The sequence below is a fragment of the Anas platyrhynchos genome, chromosome 2 (genome assembly GCF_047663525.1).
Source record: "Anas platyrhynchos isolate ZD024472 breed Pekin duck chromosome 2, IASCAAS_PekinDuck_T2T, whole genome shotgun sequence".
Taxonomy (NCBI): Eukaryota; Metazoa; Chordata; class Aves; order Anseriformes; family Anatidae; genus Anas; species Anas platyrhynchos.
Window position 1 is genome coordinate 145,950,555 of NC_092588.1, and position 20,499 is coordinate 145,971,053.

Here is a 20,499-nt window from a genome sequence, read left to right on the forward strand (position 1 = left end):
ATTCTTTACTGAAACATTTACATAACCATGAAACAATCTTGAGACAAGTTGGGAATGAGAATACAGATTTTGTAGGTCCCAGTCACTGTCTTGAACAAGTTTATTGCTGTGAAATGTGAAGTGTGTGTATATATGCATTACAAGAATGGATTACCAGCTGGGATTTTTCATCTGTATGTGATAATCATATATAAGTTATTGACATTTTCTGTTTACTAGACCTGGTAGGGTAGAGGAGGTCCAGCTGTGTATAAATTTCATAAATTAATATGAGTAATTTGTCTATTTAAGCTGAAATTTCAAAACTGTATCAATTTTTGTTGTATTTTTAAAATCAGTGTTTGTGGTAACAAATTTTCATTTTTAATGTTGATTTTCATTCTGTGATATTTTATTTCAACTAGTGCCCTCTTATTTACAAATATAAACATTATTTTTCTCTTGTGAGTGAATTTGTCATATCCTGGTTATGTACATTCAAGACTAGGCTTCTTAGCATTTTCACTTCATATGAAGAGGGTTAATTATGAACTAGACTATGGATCTCAAACACATCAGCAAGCTAAGTAGCTGGTGACTGGTGCAATCAGTTAACTGCAAGGAAATGAAACAGGACTTATTTACATTTAGAGTGATGCCTGAGTTCTTAATCACCTCAGAGCATTTAAAAATTAACTTTACTACCAACAGCTCAAGAGGCGTAATGAACCCCAGGAGGGAGTTTTCTTCTCTTTCATTTTCATTGAAGCCATCTATTCATTTACATCAGACTACACTCTCTCCAGTCTGTTTGACTGCTAAAACCTCAAAAGTTTCCTTATTTCATTTTCTTAAATAACTTGTGGTTCATTTGGTATGCTTCATCATAAATTAGTATTAAAACTGTGGAAGAACTCTTGGTAACTACTGGAGTACAAGCAGTCACAAATTCTTTAAGGACAAATAAAATCAAACATATTAGTATTTTGTTGTTAGATTGTAGATGCATATTATCCATGTATAAAAAAGGCAATAAATTAATTATCATTTTCATGCTTTCTGCACTTAGAAGCACATTTTATGATTTTATACATGGACATGCTCATGCTTCAGGAAGACGGCTACAGTATAATCAAATAAAGAGCTAACAGCCAGACCAGTAATGACATTTGACAATTGGCAATTTAGAAGATGGAAGCAAAGATATTGAAACTACTACAAATTCTCCAAGCCTTTCACCATAACTTTGTTTTGTCTTGACTCCTATTTGCCCTGAATCCCCTAATAGGAGCGATCCTTTCATAATATACTCAGCCAACCCATTATTTCTATATACTTTTTTTTTCCATTGCTACAAATATGAAGCACTAACGCCTCCAAAAGTGGTCTGTTCCCTTGGGAAAGGTCTCAGCTATGAGGGGAAAAAATCTTGCCTTTGGAATTTTCCCTTTAAGGTTTGAACTATTTTCCTGGACTATTTACAGCTGAAGTGAAGGTGATATTTTGAGAGACAACAGTAATGAAGAGTAACTCAGCAATCCAGCAAAACTTAATAGGGGTGAAGCATAGTGCAGAACCTTTTTTTTTTTTTTTTACTTTTTTTGTTTTCTTTCTTTCTATCAGCTATTTAGTGGGCAAATTTATTTTAAGTGTTTATACACCTATTAAGATAAGCAGAAGTGTTAGTAGTACAGATTATTTCCTTTTATTTTTATTTTTTAATATATATAAGAATTAACACTGCGGTTGTAGTAAACATTAAATACATAGTTACAGTAAATATATATGTGTTTACTTAAAAAAGTTATGCACATGGCTCTTTTAATATTTTCCCCATTCCCAGCTCCTTTAATGAAATGTTAGTTATAGATCTAATAAACTTATAAATGAATCCATTGTGACAGCCTTTGTCACCTGTATTTTTATAATGGAATTAGTATATGGCACTGTAATCTCAGTTCCCTAGTTGTTTAGGCCTCTTATGGAATACGGTCATGAAACCATAACATGGTGTTACAGGAAACAGCTGCAGTCTGGGGGATATTTGAAGCAGGGTGGCTGTTGGAGAGGGTAGCCCTGCTCTGGTAGCTTCTTCCTTCTGCTGGTGGTGCCAGCTCTGCACCCCCTGAATATAGTGGGATTGCAGAGCTGACATTTAGGGAAAATAAGCAGTGGTAACACTTGCATAGCCTGAGCTGGACATGGGGGCCAAGAAGGGGAAGGAGAAGGTAGGGTCTGTTTCTGATGGTGATTATATTATTGTATTATGTATTATATTAATACATGTCAGACTGTGGCCTTGCTGGAGGAAAAGAATGTATAGTTGCAGTTGAGGGGAAATGTTTTTTATTAGGTAACCTAGACACTTGTAAGGAAAGAGTATTTATGAAAAAACTAAAGTTCAGTCTTGTAAATCTTTTTCCACAGTTGTAAAGGTAAAAATTCCTTTAAAAATCTCTTTATCATTTTACTGAGATGATAAATACTCAGACTGGTAGATGGATGGATTTTTCAGTGTGCTGTCCTGTCCTGGGAAAAGAAAGGACCGCTGGGAGCTGTCACCCCATGGGAGGCTGGCACAATATCTACCTGCTTTTCTGGTGATGTTTGAGGGACTGTTTCTTTTTTTTTTTTTTTTTTTTTTTTTTTTTGCCTGAGGTTATATAGCTAATATAGCTCTTTTTCTGTGTAGGAAATTGAATATGACATGTGGTGAGAATGGGGTCTAATATTGCTTCAGCTCTTTGTTTTGTGTAAGAGTGTAAAAGTTCCTTATAATGGTTTAAAACAAAAGGGCACTGTTATATGTAACAGTGCTATGATATACCAAATCTGTAAAATGATTCTCAGGCAACTTTCTCAGGACTTCAGAGTTTCTGTAAACAACTTATTTAAACTACAATGAGATGCAACTTATCATTTAAAAAAAAATCATTTACAACTGAGTGAAACCATTTTATTTCTCAACTATTTTCTTATCTTATTTTAACCTACCACTTTTTTTTTTTTTTTTTTTTTTTTTTTACATAATACTGTATATATTTCCCACGCTATGAGCCTTGACCAATTGTAGAATATCTAAAATTATGTTTTGAAATATAATTAAATGTTAATACAACAATACAACAAAAAACATTAATATATGTTTTTATTTTACAGTTTTAATGCATTTTGCTATAGATAGCTGTGCATCAAATCTGACAGGGATGAAGGAGTGAGCAGGCTTCCATCCTGCATCTAATGCTGTGTGAGCAGCCCACTTGCTACTACCCCCAAAAGGTAGTGTTCACCTCTGCCATCAGTTTCTGGATAAAAGCTCTGAGGAGAGAATTTCTTACCTTTCATATTCTTCAGCTGTTTGTTTTCATCATTTTTTTTTTTTTCCCCTTCAGAGTGTATATTTATTTATTTATTTATTTTTTCCTCACTAGAAAGCATAAACTCTCTCTGGGGTTTATCTCATTTTTTCTCTTTAAGGCCATTTATATTTTCACCTAGATGTTAATTTGCTGAGTGAGAGGAACAGCAGATCTGTCTGCCAGTTCAGCCAAATTCTTTCCAAACATTTACCCTGTAAAAGGTTTTGATGCAAAACAATATATTTGTAACAGTTTTCTTGGTATCATTTCATAGAGGTTAGTTTTTCTGGCTGGTGTTACTTGTAGACTGGGGTGCCTGAATCCCTTCTGATTTAGTTTCAAATGAGTCCTGATATAAATGTCTTCAGGGCTCCTACCAAGCAGTAGACGATGACTTTACTGGTCTTTATTTCAGCCAAACCCTTTTAAAGTAGTTTTATTGTTTTGACAAGTTGTGAAATTGGTTTTGAAGGATTTGTAATATACAATAAAACACTATACTCATTCAAAACATTAAATTCTTCAGTAAATCTTTTATTTTTAAACATACAATTTCATTGGTATATAGATATTTGACTCTGACCAGTGGTGGAGATCATAAGACCATGTTGACACAAATGTTCTTTGCCCCAAGTTCTACTTATCTGAGGACATTGCTGTGGAGAAAAAAAAGGTGTAACTTTGTGTATAATTAATGTAAAATAACAAATTGCTAAGAATGAATTATCAGTGTGCAAACAGAATTGTTTGGATCCAGGTACTCCTCAGGCACTGTCAGCAGAAATTGAGCTGAAACTCTAATTCCTGAGTGTTGTCTGCTATTGCAGATTTAGTGTCCTGCTTTACATTGTTTGTGCTGAAGGAACTAGAATAAGGCTGCTTGGCAGCTGACTCCTTTGGGAATCCCTGCTAAAATGAAATGTATATTTCATAAGGCCATCCCAGGGAGCAAAATTTTAAACAAACATACATTTTAAATGAGTAAGCAGTTGTCTACTGGGAAACTGTATAGAGCTTTATTTTTGGATTTATGTGCTCATCTCACAGTGTAGAGAATTACAATCACAATCCACAAATAGAGGAGAACATGCTAGTTAATGCTTAATATCCCTCTAAACACAGCCTTGCAAACTAAATTAGTAAACTTTATAGAAAGGACATTCTCTGCATAAGGTGTCAAAGCTCTGCCAACACTAGAGGGTATTTTATTGCAATGTAAACCCTATAATGGATCTGGTTGAGTTTTCCTTGAGAGCACTTTTGGATGGGAGTTACATACAGTTACTTGAAGGCAACAGTATATCGGGAATGTTTGGGGATATTGATATGTATTTGTGTGGCACAGTTCCTGTAGTCATAGTTCAGCTGATCAAGTTTAGTTTATTTAAGGTTTGTTGGAGACTAGACACAATGGATGTGTTTAATCTCTTGTGAATTTAGTTAAATATGGGGTAGGTGTCTACACCTAAGCTGGTATATTCTAGGCTGTCCTTACTGTCGGTGGGAGAAGTGGATTATTTGGGAATGTATTCAGATAGTTTATTTTAGATCTCTGTTTAGGATGAGGTTTCAACTTATCTGCATTGTTTATATACATACCCACTGTTGTCTACATTGACTATGCACAGTCTAGGAAAGCCAGTTCAAACCCAAATGTCTGTTTCCAGATGAAGTCATGGGAATCCTAGCAATGCTGACTATCAAGACATTTATTTTCCTTTGTGAAAAAAAATCTGCATTTATATTTTTAATATTAGTAATTTGATAGAATTCAGTTTGGATTTATATGTTTATGTGGAAAGATAGGACCTGCATGATAAACAAAGAAAATGTTATGAATTATTCAATGTTTTTCTCTTTATTAACTTCTATATTTCAAGAAAGCCATAATAAAGGCATTTATATATATGTATATACATGTATTTGGAAAAAAAAATATTTGAAACGTGAACAGAGTGATTTCTTTTTTGCTTTTTTACACTCTAATTCAAGTGTGCTGCATGATACCTTTCTGAACTGATTGCATCAGTCTAGAAGAATAGATTGTTGAATACACCAAGGAACAGAAGTAAAATAAAGAGAAAAGTGTCTTCAGATCTGGACCCTTCATCCTTTTAAATCCTCTTGCATTTTCAGAAAGCACTCAGATCTTACATCCCCTCTACAAGAAATAGCCACATTAAAATTAACAGCACTCAAAGGATGACTGCAAAGATTTTAAGGTAGACAGCACAGCACATCCTGTACTCATAAGTACATTTAAAACTGCTCAGCAAGTCACAGTGTGGGGTAGTTTGATTCTTTGTTAAAAAGAATAAGGAATTGTACCTGTTTTATACATATAAGTGGGCTCTATCATTAACAACAAGAGGCCTCCTTCAAGGCATTTATGGTATCAAATGTATTAATTCCTCCGTCCTTGCCTTGCACTGCATGGTGAGTAGGAATTAGATGCAATCAAGAGTGAGCTCTTCTGGGGCTTATTTTAGTCTCCCTTTCACCACACAGTGGCTTGGACCACTGACTTCTCTGTGCAGCAGGTGCAGCTGGTCCTCATGCAATTTGGTAAGGGACTGAAAACAAAGGGGGGAGTTGGAGGAAAAACATGTGGAAAAGATAAGGGTTTTACAGCATCTCAATTTTACAAGTTTTTCTTATCCTGCATTCTGTACTTCTTGCATTACTTATATCAATACAGAAAAATATATAATATATGTATATATAAAATATATACAGGAAAGGATCAATCCCAATTGCAACAAGTCAGTATAAAAGTAGAAAATTCAGTAAAAAACTAGATGTCACTTTTATTTTCTTTCCCATGGCAGGAGAAAGGAGTCAGTATTTAAAGTATGTACAAATGCAAAAAAGTCAATACACTCAGTGTGATTAGAATTCAGCCCCACTTCTCAGTGTGACGTTGGACAGGCCATTCAACTTTGGGCATGCAAACTTGTCATAGAAACTGCAAAGGTAGAAGACAACTGATAGTACAGGGCTGACTGAGCACAAGGAATAAGAGAAATTTTTTCTTGGATAATTCCTATTTTCCTGACACTTAGTTTCTTTTTCTCCCCCTACCCTCCTATTTAAAAAAAAATAATATATATATATATATATATATTGCAAATTTTCAACTGCAGATTAATGGAATATTCAGGTGGACAATGGATGAAGGTCAAAATAAAAAGTCATTCTTTTTTATACCCTACAGTCAGATTTTACAACTCTTTCTTGTATTTGTGTTTGTTGCACTTGTGTAAGAAAGAGGCGTGAAGGGTAGCTGTAGGTAAGCATGGATACATTAATTCTGACCACTACATGTAGTGTAAAATTCATGTTGAACTCAAGGTATACAATGCATTTTCAGTATACCAATCTATTTAATTTTTTTCTCATATGGGAACTAACTAAATTTAGCATTTTTAACAATAAAGAATCCATGTAGGTCACCAGATGTTAGATCTCCCTTCTCCCCTTGTACCGTCTTTTATTTCTGAGCAACATGACAGTAACATGAGACTATGACAGCTTTTATGAAACATATACTTTAGTGAAGAAAAACAGAGAGTATGAAATTTCTGATCAGTCCTCTCAGGGACTGTTTTTGCATTGATAGTGTATTACAAATGATAGACTACATCATAAACTAACAAAGGCATGTCTGCTTACTTCCAGCTAATGGTGCCAAACAAAATTTTCAGTGGTAGTACTTTGAATTGTTAATTATACTGAAATTGTGCTGAAATTCTTGACCTAAATATTTATGAGGGTATTGATTCTGTAGTACTCTACATTGATGCCCTGCAATCTGTCCGTGTAACCAGGTGTAAACACAATTGCTCCCAGAGACAGTGGCAGTGCCCAGGAGAGAAGTATCAGACCCTGCAACTTGGGGGTTTATCTCTTTCTGTGTTTCATTTTCCCTCTGCAGATCAAACATTCCCTGAAGTGTGGTAGAAGACAGGAAGAATGACACTTGCTAATTTGAATTTCAGAACACACCTAAACCACATTCTGATCTCCAGGTAAGTGTCTGTGAGCCACACTTGGCTTTGACACTTGTTAAAACTTAATCACATACCTTTTTGGTGCCAAGCTACTGTACGCAGACCAAAGAGTGGCATATGTGTATGCATGTGCATGTGTTTAGGGGGTGGGGTTGGGAAGGGAATATTTTATTTGTTTGTACAGAAGATGTGAAGGGAACACTGGAAAATATGAGATCAGCTTATGAAAAAGGAGGAAAGATTTAGTCGCAACTGAAAACCTGAAACTACAGGTGTCTTGATGCAGTTGTTCTAAATGAGGTCTCAAGAAGGAAACATCTGGGAACATGTAATGTACTAATTTAGATCAGGCATTATTTTTATATATTCACTCTTTTCCTTCTCCCCCCAGACTGCTTTTTAAAAATACCCTCAGGCATGTTGTTGGCTATATCAAAGTCCTTAAGCAGTAACTGTCAACTATAAAGAGGAAGGAAAACAAATAGTGTATTCAAAATGTCAATAACTACGAAACAGGTTCTCTTTGTGAAGATCTGGGTATCTCCGAAGTAGTTTGGAATCCAAACCTGTACTGTGAAATGTGATTTTAACCATGTAATGGGTACATATGTTGACCAGTGATTCTATTGTTTTAGATGCCTCATCATAACTGTGAGCACGAAGACTGCAAAGTATTTCCTGTGCTGTCACCTATGATAAAATAAACAAGTTCATTTCAGTCAGGGCTGGATTTCTTTTGGAGGTGTTTGAGCTTTTGAGTTTTGTCAGCCAGAACACTTATGGGAGATTTGTTTTGCATGGTCTTGCTCAAATACTGTATATGTCAAAAGAATGTGCCAAAGGGGTTATGGTGAGATAAACACTTATGTTGGTTCTGATGCAAGATCATCTCACTGTTTTAGATATCAGATTGAGACACAGTCTGGTCAACCAAAATTTAGAAGTCTGAATTCCTCATAGAGTCAGTGGAAAGGGGTGAGTACCTCTGAAGAGTGATTGTGCAAACTGTCAAGTGGGAGGTTATGAATATGTACCATTGTGTTTGCCTGAAGCCTAAATATATCTGATGAACAATACTTCTATCAGTTTCATTTTATGTTTACTAATAGCAATGCCAACTGGAATATTTTATGTACGTGGCTTAAAGCAAAAAAATGAAATAATTCCCAGGATTACTGGCACGGATACTTCACAGGATACACGGCAGATTTGCAGTTAGTACTGTGTGTGTGATTGATGGGGGGAAGGGGTGGGAAGACTATTAAATACTTTGCGATGCAGCTACTGGGAATGGTGAACAGAGCAGAGGTGTGTGATCCCTTAAACATACTTTCCACCAAATAATTAAATGCATCAGTCCTTCTGCACTCCATCTAATCTCTGGAACAGGATGATCTTGTGTGAACACTTAACAGTCTTGACATGTATAACGACCTTGTTTAAGATGTTCAAATTAAACCAAGAAGTGTGCAGAAGAAGATAGTTTGTGCTCCATAGGCTTGGTGGACAGTATAGGAAAATGTGATATATAAGTAAAGCCTTTCTAAGGAGCACTACAAGTGTTTCAATGTGGAGTATGTAAAGATGTCACCCCCAGTAATTTCTAGCATGGAGAAACACATTTGTCAGATCTGCCACACAAAGCTGAGTGGCTGCTGAGTCTGTGGTGAGTGCTAGCAGAGGGAGGTGGTGATATCTGCAGCTGAGATGGGAGCTGGAGTGAACATCTGAACCACAGCAAGGGGATGGTTTGCTAAAGAGTGTAGTTTTGGCTGTTTTTCTCTAAGGCCAGCACCAAGACTTCTTGGTTTCTGTGTTACTAGTCTCTGACTTCCCTGACACAGCACTGCTTTAGTAGTAGGGAGGAGCAAGGAAACTTTGCCAGTAGAGCAGTCCGGGAGTTGTGCTTGAGGCCAATTACTCTGACAGCCTTCAGGAAGGGCTTGTTTACCAGAATAGTTTTCTTCTGCAATTTCCCACCTCAGAATGGAGCGTGATTCTTTTCATGTGTGCTGTGCACTATTTATAGCTGAGCAGCAAGAAACACACTCACAGCAGAAGTGATATAGTTGCATTCAATGCAATGCAAAATCTCTCCCCAAACCCAGACTTAATAAACACAATCTGAGATATACATTTTATGAAAAAACATGATTAAAATGATGATTAACTCATACGAACTCTTAATGTGTTAATAAAGTGAACAAACATTTCTTAACATTTATAATAATGGGGTCAGGAAGGACGTTTCTGAATGCACCTAATGTGCATTCTTAATGTTTTTGAAGAGGCAAATTGTTAACTATTTTTCAATCTGTCATAGCATTTTATGGCATTCCTAAAAAGGCAGAGTCTTCTTCTCAGTGCAAAAAAATGGTCCTTAAGGAAATTATGGCTTAAATGTTGCTTGTTGCTGGAGAAAGGCTGTGCTTGTGAAACACAAGCTGGCAATGGATGGTGCAGACCTACTTGAACGGAGTTTTTAAAAGATGTAATACCACTCCTGTAACCTTCTGGATATGTCCTGTGCCCAAGTAAGGGAGAACACAGGCTGGTCTTTAGATCCATGGATCATCAATCACATTGTATTGTAATCCACACATCGAAATTGAGGCCAAGATTGTAGGAAGCCAGGTTAGACATTCTCCTTGCTCCTTCCCACCTATCTGGCATTTCTTTTTCCCCTTTGGTACACAGTGCCTGTATGCCCAGTGGGGCAACATTTTGAGAGGATTATGCAAGGAAAGGGGGAGAGGGAGGCCTAGTGGCTTGCTCAAAGCACACCATGTAAGTGCTAACTGCAGCTTTACTCTGAAGGATCTTATTCTTGGTGACAAGCAGTTATTTCTGCAGGATGTTGTAACAGGTTTATGAATGGGTTGACTGAGATGGTTGGCAAGATAGCTGGGCATCAAAGCTCAGTGCGTTATAGCATTGTCAAGGCTTAATGCTCTGACTGACCACTCTCCCAGATCTTGCAGTACCCTTTGAGACACTCTAGAAACCACCTGTGAAGTGAAGTTATGTTCCTGAGTACATCTCCAGGGCATGCCCTGCAGCTGCAGGGGCTGTGTCACTGCTGCTCCAGAGATCCTCAAACCTGGACCTGGGCCTGCCCTCACCATCAGGTTTGCAGGCACTCAGTGTCTGGGTTGCCAGTGATGCCATCTCTGCAATTTATCCAGCAATGGGTTACTGTGCCAAATAACTTCTCTATATCACCTTATCCTTCCTCTATGTGCAGTTTATTTGCAAGTTCAGGCACTGAACTTGCACCTGGGAACCAGTGTGGAGGGCCATCCAGCCATGATCCTGGTTTCTTCCCCTCCTCCACAGCCTTTTTCCAATGAGATCTATTGTCTTATGCAGGGGTGTATGGTAGGCTCACTGCATATTAATAATACAGAAAAATAAGAGGAGCCTGTGTGGTAGAAGATACTGCATACTGCATAACATAAAATCTGTGGCTCAGGTTCCTGTTTATGCATACCCCCAGGAGGTACAGCCTGGATATGCTGGGATAATGGTCCACCTGAGCAGTGTAGACACATTCCGACTGTCTTCTCCTCCATAACCCCATTCTATTTTTGTCTCAATGGTAGAATACAAAATTCAAACCAAATCCAACTCTGGATGTCCTTAAGTTGCTTACAGCTTTAAATACAGCAGACTAAACTTTCCTGGGCTGAACAAGGCACTTGGAATCTGAAACCAAGTCCGAGTTTTCCACATGGAGTCAGGACCTAGTTAGAAAAAAAGAACATTTTATTTATAGTAGGAAATGGTACTTCACTAAAAGGGTGCGGTGTATTTTTGCAAAGGCTTCAGACTGAAAATCGAGCAGGTTGGTTGTATGGTCAAGTCAGGTTGCATTTCAGCAGAGAGGCTCCAGGTGTGTGTTTCCAAGGCAGAAGGCATGTGTTTGTTAAATCCATCTTCCTGTTTGAGATAAATCACACTCAGTGCTTGAAGGTCTGCCATATAGTATGCATATAAGATTTGAATGTGATATTATTCACAAATGGATAAAGTAGAAACAAATTGTAAGAGAGTATGTTGAAGGCAATGGAAATGGCATTCAGGATGACAAAGAAGACAAGGCAGTACAGGGGCAGCCTAACGAAGTGACAGACCTGGAGGCAGCTCCAAAGCTCCAACACAATTTTTCCTGGACTCTGTCATCTTAGCTGCTTTGGCATGTGGTCCAGTAACTGGGAACAGAGAATAATGATCAGAGAAGCAGTAGGTTGTGGTTTTGTACCGCTCACCACAAGGTCTCTCTTTCTTGTCAAAAAGTTTATGTATTTGTTTTCAAAAATAACTTTTGAAAAATAACCAAAAACCTTTCTCATATGCTTTTTTTAATGACACTGATTTTGGAGAAATCCTGTCAATGAGGTAAAGCAACTTTCTAAAATATTGTTTTCTCATTATGCTAGATGTTATGAGAAGAAATATAAGGAGAATATATTATGAGGAGATGTTATTAGGAAACAGTCCCTAATAGCTCATTTATCTTAGAAGAGACATAGATAGACAGATTTGTTCAAAGGCAAGTACAAGTATCCATAGTGACAAGTGTGATCTTGTGAAGTCTTCTAGTATAAATCTACTAATGTGAATGAGATTGTGTGAATGACTTGTGAGTTTTTTGAGCACATGGCAACAGGAACAGGTAAAATATCAGCTATTTTTAATAGCAGGTATGCCTTGTTATTGCCCATTCTTTTCAAGAATAGGAAAAGTGTTTTGTGGAAACAAAAGATTTTCAGTTGAAGTTCTGGGCAATCTCAGAACATTGGCTTCCAGCTATTCTTGGATTTGCTCATCCTGCCATTTCTACGTGCAGAATTTCAATTGGTCTTGATAGTACTTCTCCACAAAGATGGAGAAGTCTAACAGCATGCTTTTGCCATTACAGTACTATCAAGAGCTGGCAATGAAGGAAATCACAGGTTTAATCAAGCATCTCTATTTTATTCATCTCACAAACATTCGGATAAGAAGTGACAAAGCTTTGGAGACTACAAAAAAGTAGAGAATGTATGGAGATAATTATGTGAGTGAGGTCACTCTTAATGGCCCAAGATCTAATTTTCATTATTTCAGCTCTCTGAGAAACTTGGAGGTGTATCATATCCAGATCGCTTAAAGGGTTTGCCTTTATATGGTAGGCTGATAAATATATTAAGGCCATAAATATGCTGATATAATGTAAATATCTAGAACATTACATAGATAATAACCTACCAATAAATTCAGAGTGCGAAATAAATTGAAAAGAATTGACATTCACGAAATAATGGATATGACAGAGCTAAGAGCTGCAGGATACAGGAATTGATTTTATTTTATTTATTTTTTAATGAGAAGAAACAGAAAAGTGTTGAGCATGCAGTAACCTTAGAAGCCAATGCAATATAAACTACTCACAAAGGCTTTCACATTTGGTGGGTGTATTTAATAATTAAACTCCAAACTTTTATTTTATTTTATTTTATTTTATTTTATTTTATTTTATTTTATTTTATTTTATTTTATTTTATTTATTTTATTTTATTTATTTATTTTTTTAGCTATTTAATATCAATTTAATATCTGGACAGAAGGTAGAGGTCTACTGTGAGAGATCTGTGAATAGTGTATGTATATCTAGTTTCCATTCCTCTGCAGTATTCACTAGCACTAGGTAAAGGAATTTTGAATCCTTGTACATGTCAATCATTTTGCTTTCAGTTTTTATGCTTGATTCATGTTATAATGCCCTTAATAGACATACATGTTTAGCACCACTGTCTACGCAATAAAGCAAAGGTAGAAAGTTGCATATTGGTTGATAACAACACATTCTGTGTAATATTTATGAGATACACTAAATCCAATGAAGGATCAGTATAGAAAACCAACCTTCATAGTTGTTTGGTTAACTCGTCCTTGAAATTTCTGACAAACAGAAAAATCTGCAAAGGTCTGTTAGTCATTGCTTAGTTGGCCTTACACACTGAAAAATTTCTTTCACCTTTAACTTCATTCTTCCTTATTATATATATGTATATATTTAGAGGTTGTAGAAAACAATTCTTTATCTTCTCTCACAAAGAATATTCCTAAATATTTGAAAAATGTTATCAAATACTTCTTAGTCTTCTCTCTCTTGGATTAAGCAAACTCACGTCTTGCAAAGCCTCATGCTAGATCATCTTTTTTGAAAGATCACTCTACTTTTCTTGGAACTTTCTCCAGATTGTTGATGTATTCCTTGACGTGCAATAACCTGCATTGGTCACAGAGCTCCACGTGAGGATTTACCAACTCTGAGCAGATTGGAAGAAATATTTTGTGAGTTTTACATACATGTTAATTTTCTTTAACCCATCATTAAGCCATCAATAACCCATTGCTTCTTATGCAATGATACAATTATATTGTTTGCTTGTGATCCATTCCAACTATTAGATTCTTTTCTTTACTGTGCTTGTCTTGACAGATTCTTCAGTTTGTGTCTGTGCAGATCTTTTTTTTTTTTCATGTGTTCACATGCATGTGAATCCATTTGTTTAGTTGAATTTAGATTTCTCCTGTTAAATAAGACCAAATCAGATGTGTACTCTGTGCTCCATAGGGTTTGGAGCCTTTTTAGCTTAATGTCATTTTCAAAAGCAAAAAAATTTTTTTTTAAATTTATTATTTTTTTTAATTTATCTACCAGTTCATTAAAAAATATTGTGCAGAGTCTTGCAGAACCTGACCTGATATATCTTTGCTCATTTGAAAATTAAACATTGATAACTTCTGTTTGAATAGGGTTTCCTGTTCTAAATAACTGTCCAGCTACCTCAAATCTACTTTATGGGAATGTCCTGTGAGAAGTCAAAAGCTAAAATCCAGACACATGACAGTATTTATTCTTCTCTATTCTTACAGCTTATCTGCCATGGAGAGAAATAAGTTTGTCCTGATATGTTTTATTAATGAAAAATTCATGTTGGCTCTTACTCACATTCTGGTTATAGTCCAGATTCTCACAAATAGATCTTTTCATTATTTACATGTATTCTGATATTTTTCTAGTAATTTGAAGTTAGGCTCTGTTCTCTCTTTTTTTTTTTTTTTTTTTTTTTGAACTCTACTATGTAATCTGTGTAGATTCTACCATTACACCTTTCTATTTATGATTTTATTGGGATTGGCTATGACATGAAAACTGCTCTTTTAAGCAAAGTTCGAGGCAAATAAGTAAATAAATAAAGTATTGAACATGCTTTCAAGTTATAGTGGTTATTAGTGTAATCACGGTAGCCTAAGAGTGTAAAACAGGAAAGGTTGTGGGAAAAAGTGATCTCTTTTATTAGACCAATGGATATAGCTGGGAAAGAAGGACAGGCATCTGTCTTAGGAACTGAAGGTCTGTTCCTAAAGGTTTATCTATGTTTTTCACTATTAAAGTACACAGTCTAATAAAAAGTATTTCCCTCCACAAATCTTACCTCAAACTGAATACTTTAATTTGCTTGCAATTAATTGTGGTGTTAACTATCACCTTCTTTAATTTTTCTCTTGTTAATGATGTACTTGAAAGTGATTTGTAATGATGTTTTATTTACTTTTTGGATTCAATCGTGGTTATGTGTTTGAACCGATAGATTTTTATTTTGATACGTTTTTCATATCTTTTTTATACTTGGCTTTAGTAATCTGTGTTAATTTGTGTAGCTTTTTTTTTTTTTTTAATTTTTAATTTATTGTTTCTTTCCTGAGTACTGGGTCATTCAAAAATGTATGAGCAGGCCAAACTAGTCTCCCAGAACACTTATGTTTTCTCCAGGCAGAGGTGGCTGGTATGGTACAGCTGTTGGTGGCTACAAGCAGTGCAAGTTTTGCTCCTCATCTGAAGCTAAAGGTGAAGATTTCAAGAAGTGTTTGCTGTTAAAAAAAGAACTTGAAGGAATGTAAATGAGACATGAAAACTGATATACTTAAAGGAGAAATATTAAAATAAAAACCATCAGGTTCATTCTATTTACCTTTGGTTCTCTGTAAAATAATACTGAAATAATACAGAAAAGTACTGCTAATTTCCTGAAGTTGCTCTTCAGAAACTTATTTATTTGGAGATTTTTTTTTTTTTTAAATTATTATATATATATATTTTATGTAAAGTGAGAAGGACTAATAAAAAAAAACCTCAACATGCTATTGGCAGCAAATATAGTAGATGTGTAAACTTTGAGGCGGCTATCCAGATGAACCTGATTGTTCTTTTGCCTGTTTGTCTATAGAAATATGAATTTGATGATCTCATTAAAAAAAAAGTGTCTTATCAAATTTATCATTTCATAGCTATGTATCATGAAATTCTCTGTGTAAAAATTAAAATATGTTTGGCTAAAATCTCAACAAGTATAGAGTTACTGAGGATATCATAATTGAATGAAGAGAATAGCATGTAGAGTCATGGTATGCTTTGAGCAGCTGTCATGCTTCACTGTAGAAGTGGCAGTTTTCAACTGTAAGACCTGTATTTGAAAGATGTCGCTTTATAACACATTTTTTCCCCAAGGGGGACATTTAAGTACATTGGGCTAGTTTCAAACACCCCTTCATTTTCATCAGGGCTAGTTCTCAATACTCATTCATACCACTGTAACCTCAACAGCTGAAAACGAATAGTAAAAGAGATGATCCTGCATGTGTGTGCATATAAACACAGAATTTTAAATGTATATGCAAATGCAATATCTAAATTTTCTCTTAGAAGTAGAAAAATATTCCAAAAATAGTGATCAAAATGCAAAATATATGTCAACCACTATCATCATTTATGAATCCTTGGAAACTTGTCACCAGTGATCTACCTTGCTACCTGTTTTTTGTGCTGGGACACTCCTACTCCCTTCTACGTCTCCTTGATTTTATAGGTGGAAGGGAAAAAAGAAAGAGAATTGTATTTCCATTGTCATTCAGTCATGATTTCTTGGTGAAGCATTGGGGATTAAGATTACATATTACGCATATAAAGGATTATATAAAGCGTAATGCATTAAAGTGTTTATTGTGAAACACTAGAGGAGTATATTCCTTGAGCTGGGGCTCAGAGTACACTCAACAGTCACAACTTGGAGAATGCTTTCTGGACTTTACAAAGTAGTGTCTGAAGAGATGGGTTCTGAAGAAGCATCATACTTTGCCCATATCTTAAATATCTTAAAATCAAGGACCAACACCTTGACTTCACAATGGATAGACAGGGTATAAAATATATATTAGAAACAAGAGCACATTTTAATCCACAGCAAACGTAGATCACTAGAGAGAATAAATCATAATCCAGCCAACTATGTTTTTCTCCACCTGCTTCTTCTCGAAGCTCAATTAAGACTCGACATGTTTTTTCTTCTCCCCAGTTCCCTTTTATCTGCTCCCCTTCTTGTGTTCCATGTCTTTCTCCCCATCCTCTTTATCTGATGAGGATAGTGCTGTAGGATAATGAGATAATTCCTGGTTGTGTTGGAATTCCCAGACACCTGGATGATATATTTTTTCTTCTATCCTAGACTGGGTCAGATATGACCTGATTACCCATGGGTATTTCAGTGGTATATGTTCAGGTTAAGTTAGTTCTTCTGGGATATAATACAGTTTCTGTGCATTGCAAAATATGTAAATGACCATCTTTAGATACAATGATTTTGGTCTGGAAATTCAGATCTAGATGAATGGCTAGGAAATAGCTTGGATGTATAATGAACAGAAGTGTTTTAAGGTTTGTCTTCCATCTCACCGAAAATTTTACAGATGTCTAACTGCTGGCTTTCTGTCCTGGCATGGATCCAGTTCTGATTTGGCACTGACTAACTCTCCATATGCAGTGAGTGCTCCAAGTCTAGTGAATTTTTAAATACAACTACTCTGCATACACTGTATAAATAAAATATTAACCACCCCCAACTCTGCCCCTCCCCCAACATAATTCTGCACAAAATACCATTCCCAAGGCTGTTTTAGTGAGTCTAATCTAAATTAGGTCTCAAACAAAGTAGTTTCTTTTTTTTTTTTTTTTTTTTTGAATTTTATGTTGCCATTAGAATTGTATGATTATTTCTTAAAACATTGGATTAATTTAGATTCAATAAAGCAATTACATCCAGCAAAGGGATTAAGAATTTAACAGACCTCCAAAAAGGCTAATTATAGGGCCAGTAATTTAGCTGACTGTGATGATTCAACTCAGATTTCTATTTCTTAAGCTTTTGTGGACTCACTCTTTTCCCTGGTGCTTTAATAATAAGCTTGCATGCAAATACTTGCTTCTCTGTGACTGAGACCTATGCAGCTTTGGACCAAAATTGATTGCTGAAGTTACATGACTGAAATGCCTCAGGAAAAAAATTGCTAAAAAGAAAAACATCCAGTAGACAGCTATGTAAAGTGTGCTGCCTGTCTGTCTCTAATGCTCCCAGGATGGAAAAGGTTCTGCAAATAAGGTCAGTGGAATTAACACTCAATTACCCTTAAATATCAAAGAGGGTGCCAGGCATAGTTCTGACAACATTTGGGGGTCATAATTGTGAGCCACCTGCTACATGAGCTTATGTCGTTAGATGTTTTTTCTTCCTTAAAATAACTGCTCATCAGCTAATATGAGCTCACTCAGTCTTATTTCATACTATTTAAGAGCGTAGATGGTCATATACTGTATAAAATCCCTCGTCCTTTTTATTTCAGATCCCCCTGCTGATATAGACTGTCATTGCTCCCCCAAAGCTGATGGAGTACTAAGGATTTACACCAGCTGAGGTCACACTTGTTATTGCAATCAATCAATAAACAGAGAGAGAATGTAAATCCATTTGTATGCTGATTAAATAAGTAGTTTTTTTTTTTTTTTTTTTTAATGCATATTGAAATAGATACTGCCATTCTCATTTCTGTAAAACACTGTGTTTTAGGTTCTGATACAAAGCCTGTTGAAATCAAGGTTTTTAATTAACCTCAGCGGTTTTTAGCTCAGAATGACAGTCCAACCTTTGTGAAATACAGTGTTTATTTCTAGCCTTTCTTAAAATCTCTTTGAATGGTATTTTCCCTTATTTAGACCCTAAATCTGTTTTGTATCCCATATTTTTTCTTTGAAGAAAAATATCAAACAACAGTAAGCAGGACTGCAAAGTGTCTCTGAAGGAGATGTCACACAGTCAGTCATCCATTTACTATCTCAGCAGTACAAAAACTGACTCATATGTTTCCCCTTTTCAATTTTCATTGTCCTCTCCCCACCCACAGCCCTTGCTATCAGCCTCAGCAAGTAACTGGTATTAAAGACCTCTTCTTGCCTTTCAACAGAGGAAAAAAAATAAATATATATATATATATTTATATATATATTTATATATATTTTTTTTTTTTGGTGTGCGTCTCTGATTGTCCCAGTTTAGTCCCTAAGTCTCAATTGGGTTGTGCAATCTGAAATCTGACCTTTTCAAATTGGGTTTGAAGAGTGAAATCACAGCAGAAAACCCTTTCTTCACATTTTTGTTCATATGCTTTGTGGCTTGCAATCCTACAGTATATGAGAGTTCAATTAAGCAGCATGTAATTGACAGGTTCCTGAGTTAAATAGCTGGGATGGGATCATATACTTAAAATAGCTTTAAAAGAAAACCTGTAGACAGACAATCAGTCAGACAATCTTTTCAGGCACTTGGAAAGCCTCTATTTTCCTAAGCACTTGCCCTGTAAATGATCTGGAAGTCTTGCACGTCAAAGCAGTTTAATATAAAAGATCGCTTGGAGGCAGTTAACATGCAAACATACCCCTTGATTTAATATCTACGAGGCATTTTTTGAAGTTATTTTTTTTTTCAGAAGTATCGTTGTTGCTCATTATGTGTGACATCACTTCCCCTGACCTAGTGATATGTGTACTCCCTACTCTCTGATTAACTTCTTTAAGATCAAAGTCTCATTTCTTATGAGTTCAAGACCACCTTTCCTTTTGCCCTGTTAATTTCCAATATCTAGAGGAAAAATTTACCAACAAAGCAAAGGAAAAAGGAAAGCTAAAACAAGATTCTTGTCTTTCAGTGTGAGTAGACTGCAATTTGTCAGGTTGGATAAAACTCCCCTCTTTTATTGCTGCTATACTGTAACAGAAACCCATACATACCAGAAAAATCATAAAGGAATGTCTTACTTCTCTTTTCTTCAAATAACGTCACAGCACTAGTGAATAATTTACCATTTTTATTTCTGCATTTACAAAAATTAGTTTTTTTAAGTTGACAGTTTCAGGAGTGAAGAATAACGTATAGATACCTTAACATTTGAGCTTAAGATATCTATAAGATAGATATAACATAACTTTAAAACTGAAGCAAGTTCTTGCTTTTGCCTTCCCTTCACCTCCTTTTTAAACAAATCTGGAAAATTCTCAGCAGCTCACTAGTTGGAGCATTTAACTAGCATGCAGAAAACAATAGTTTAGTGCTTTAGCTCTGTGAATTTAAAACCACATTTCTTATCTTCAAAGACAGTGCCCTGTTACTGACCTAGTTTGAAAACTCTACCCCTTCTTTTGAAATTGCTCTACTTACCAGAAGCCCTCTTGGACCCAGCAAGTCAGAAGAGGATTGGGCGCTTCCACTGCCAGTCGAGGCATCATCTGGGAGGAGAAACACCTGGAAGCAGTCACCTTCATGAGTGCTCTTCTGGAGCCAAGAAGGATGGTTTGAATTGTGACCAGCAAAAACTCTCTCAGATCCAGTGCATACTTTGCATATAATGCAGTATATTCAGTATGAGGCCATGGACTATCCTGTGATTTGAGGTTTGAATTCCTTATGAGAAGGTGTTGAGGTTTTATTTGTTTGTTTATTTTTAAATCCTGATCTGGAGTATGTAAAACCCCAAAGAGAGGTGGCATCTCCTTGTTCTGAATATTTCCTATCAGCAAGTCCTAAGCAGACCCTACTCAGCATGCTGTTCTTGTGATGGTTTCCAACTGTCAGAAAGGAAGTAGAGACCAGAAGTTCAGTACACAGCCATATGTTTTTCTGTAAATCAGTGGTGAATCTGCACCTTAAAAACTGCCAATGGGATTAGTATAACTTCTGAAAAAGTATATATAACAGCATGAAAATGTAGAGAGAAGA

General features: G+C 35.8%; 1 long non-coding RNA gene across 9 annotated transcripts in view; it reads left to right on the forward strand.

The window, feature by feature from the left end:
- LOC101789704 (uncharacterized) overlaps positions 1–20,499 on the forward strand; it is a 208,769-nt gene that overhangs the window by 104,036 nt on the left and 84,234 nt on the right. For 7 of the 9 annotated variants that reach the window (XR_002398501.3, XR_011807085.1, XR_011807086.1 and 4 more), the window contains 3 exons: positions 7,273–7,366; positions 8,251–8,323; positions 13,592–13,687. This is a non-coding gene — a long non-coding RNA (uncharacterized lncRNA). Of the gene's footprint in view, positions 1–7,272; positions 7,367–8,250; positions 8,324–13,591; positions 13,688–15,173; positions 16,836–17,143; positions 17,326–20,499 lie in introns of those variants that run through there. The other 2 variants (XR_011807088.1, XR_011807087.1) reach the window with 2 other exon arrangements.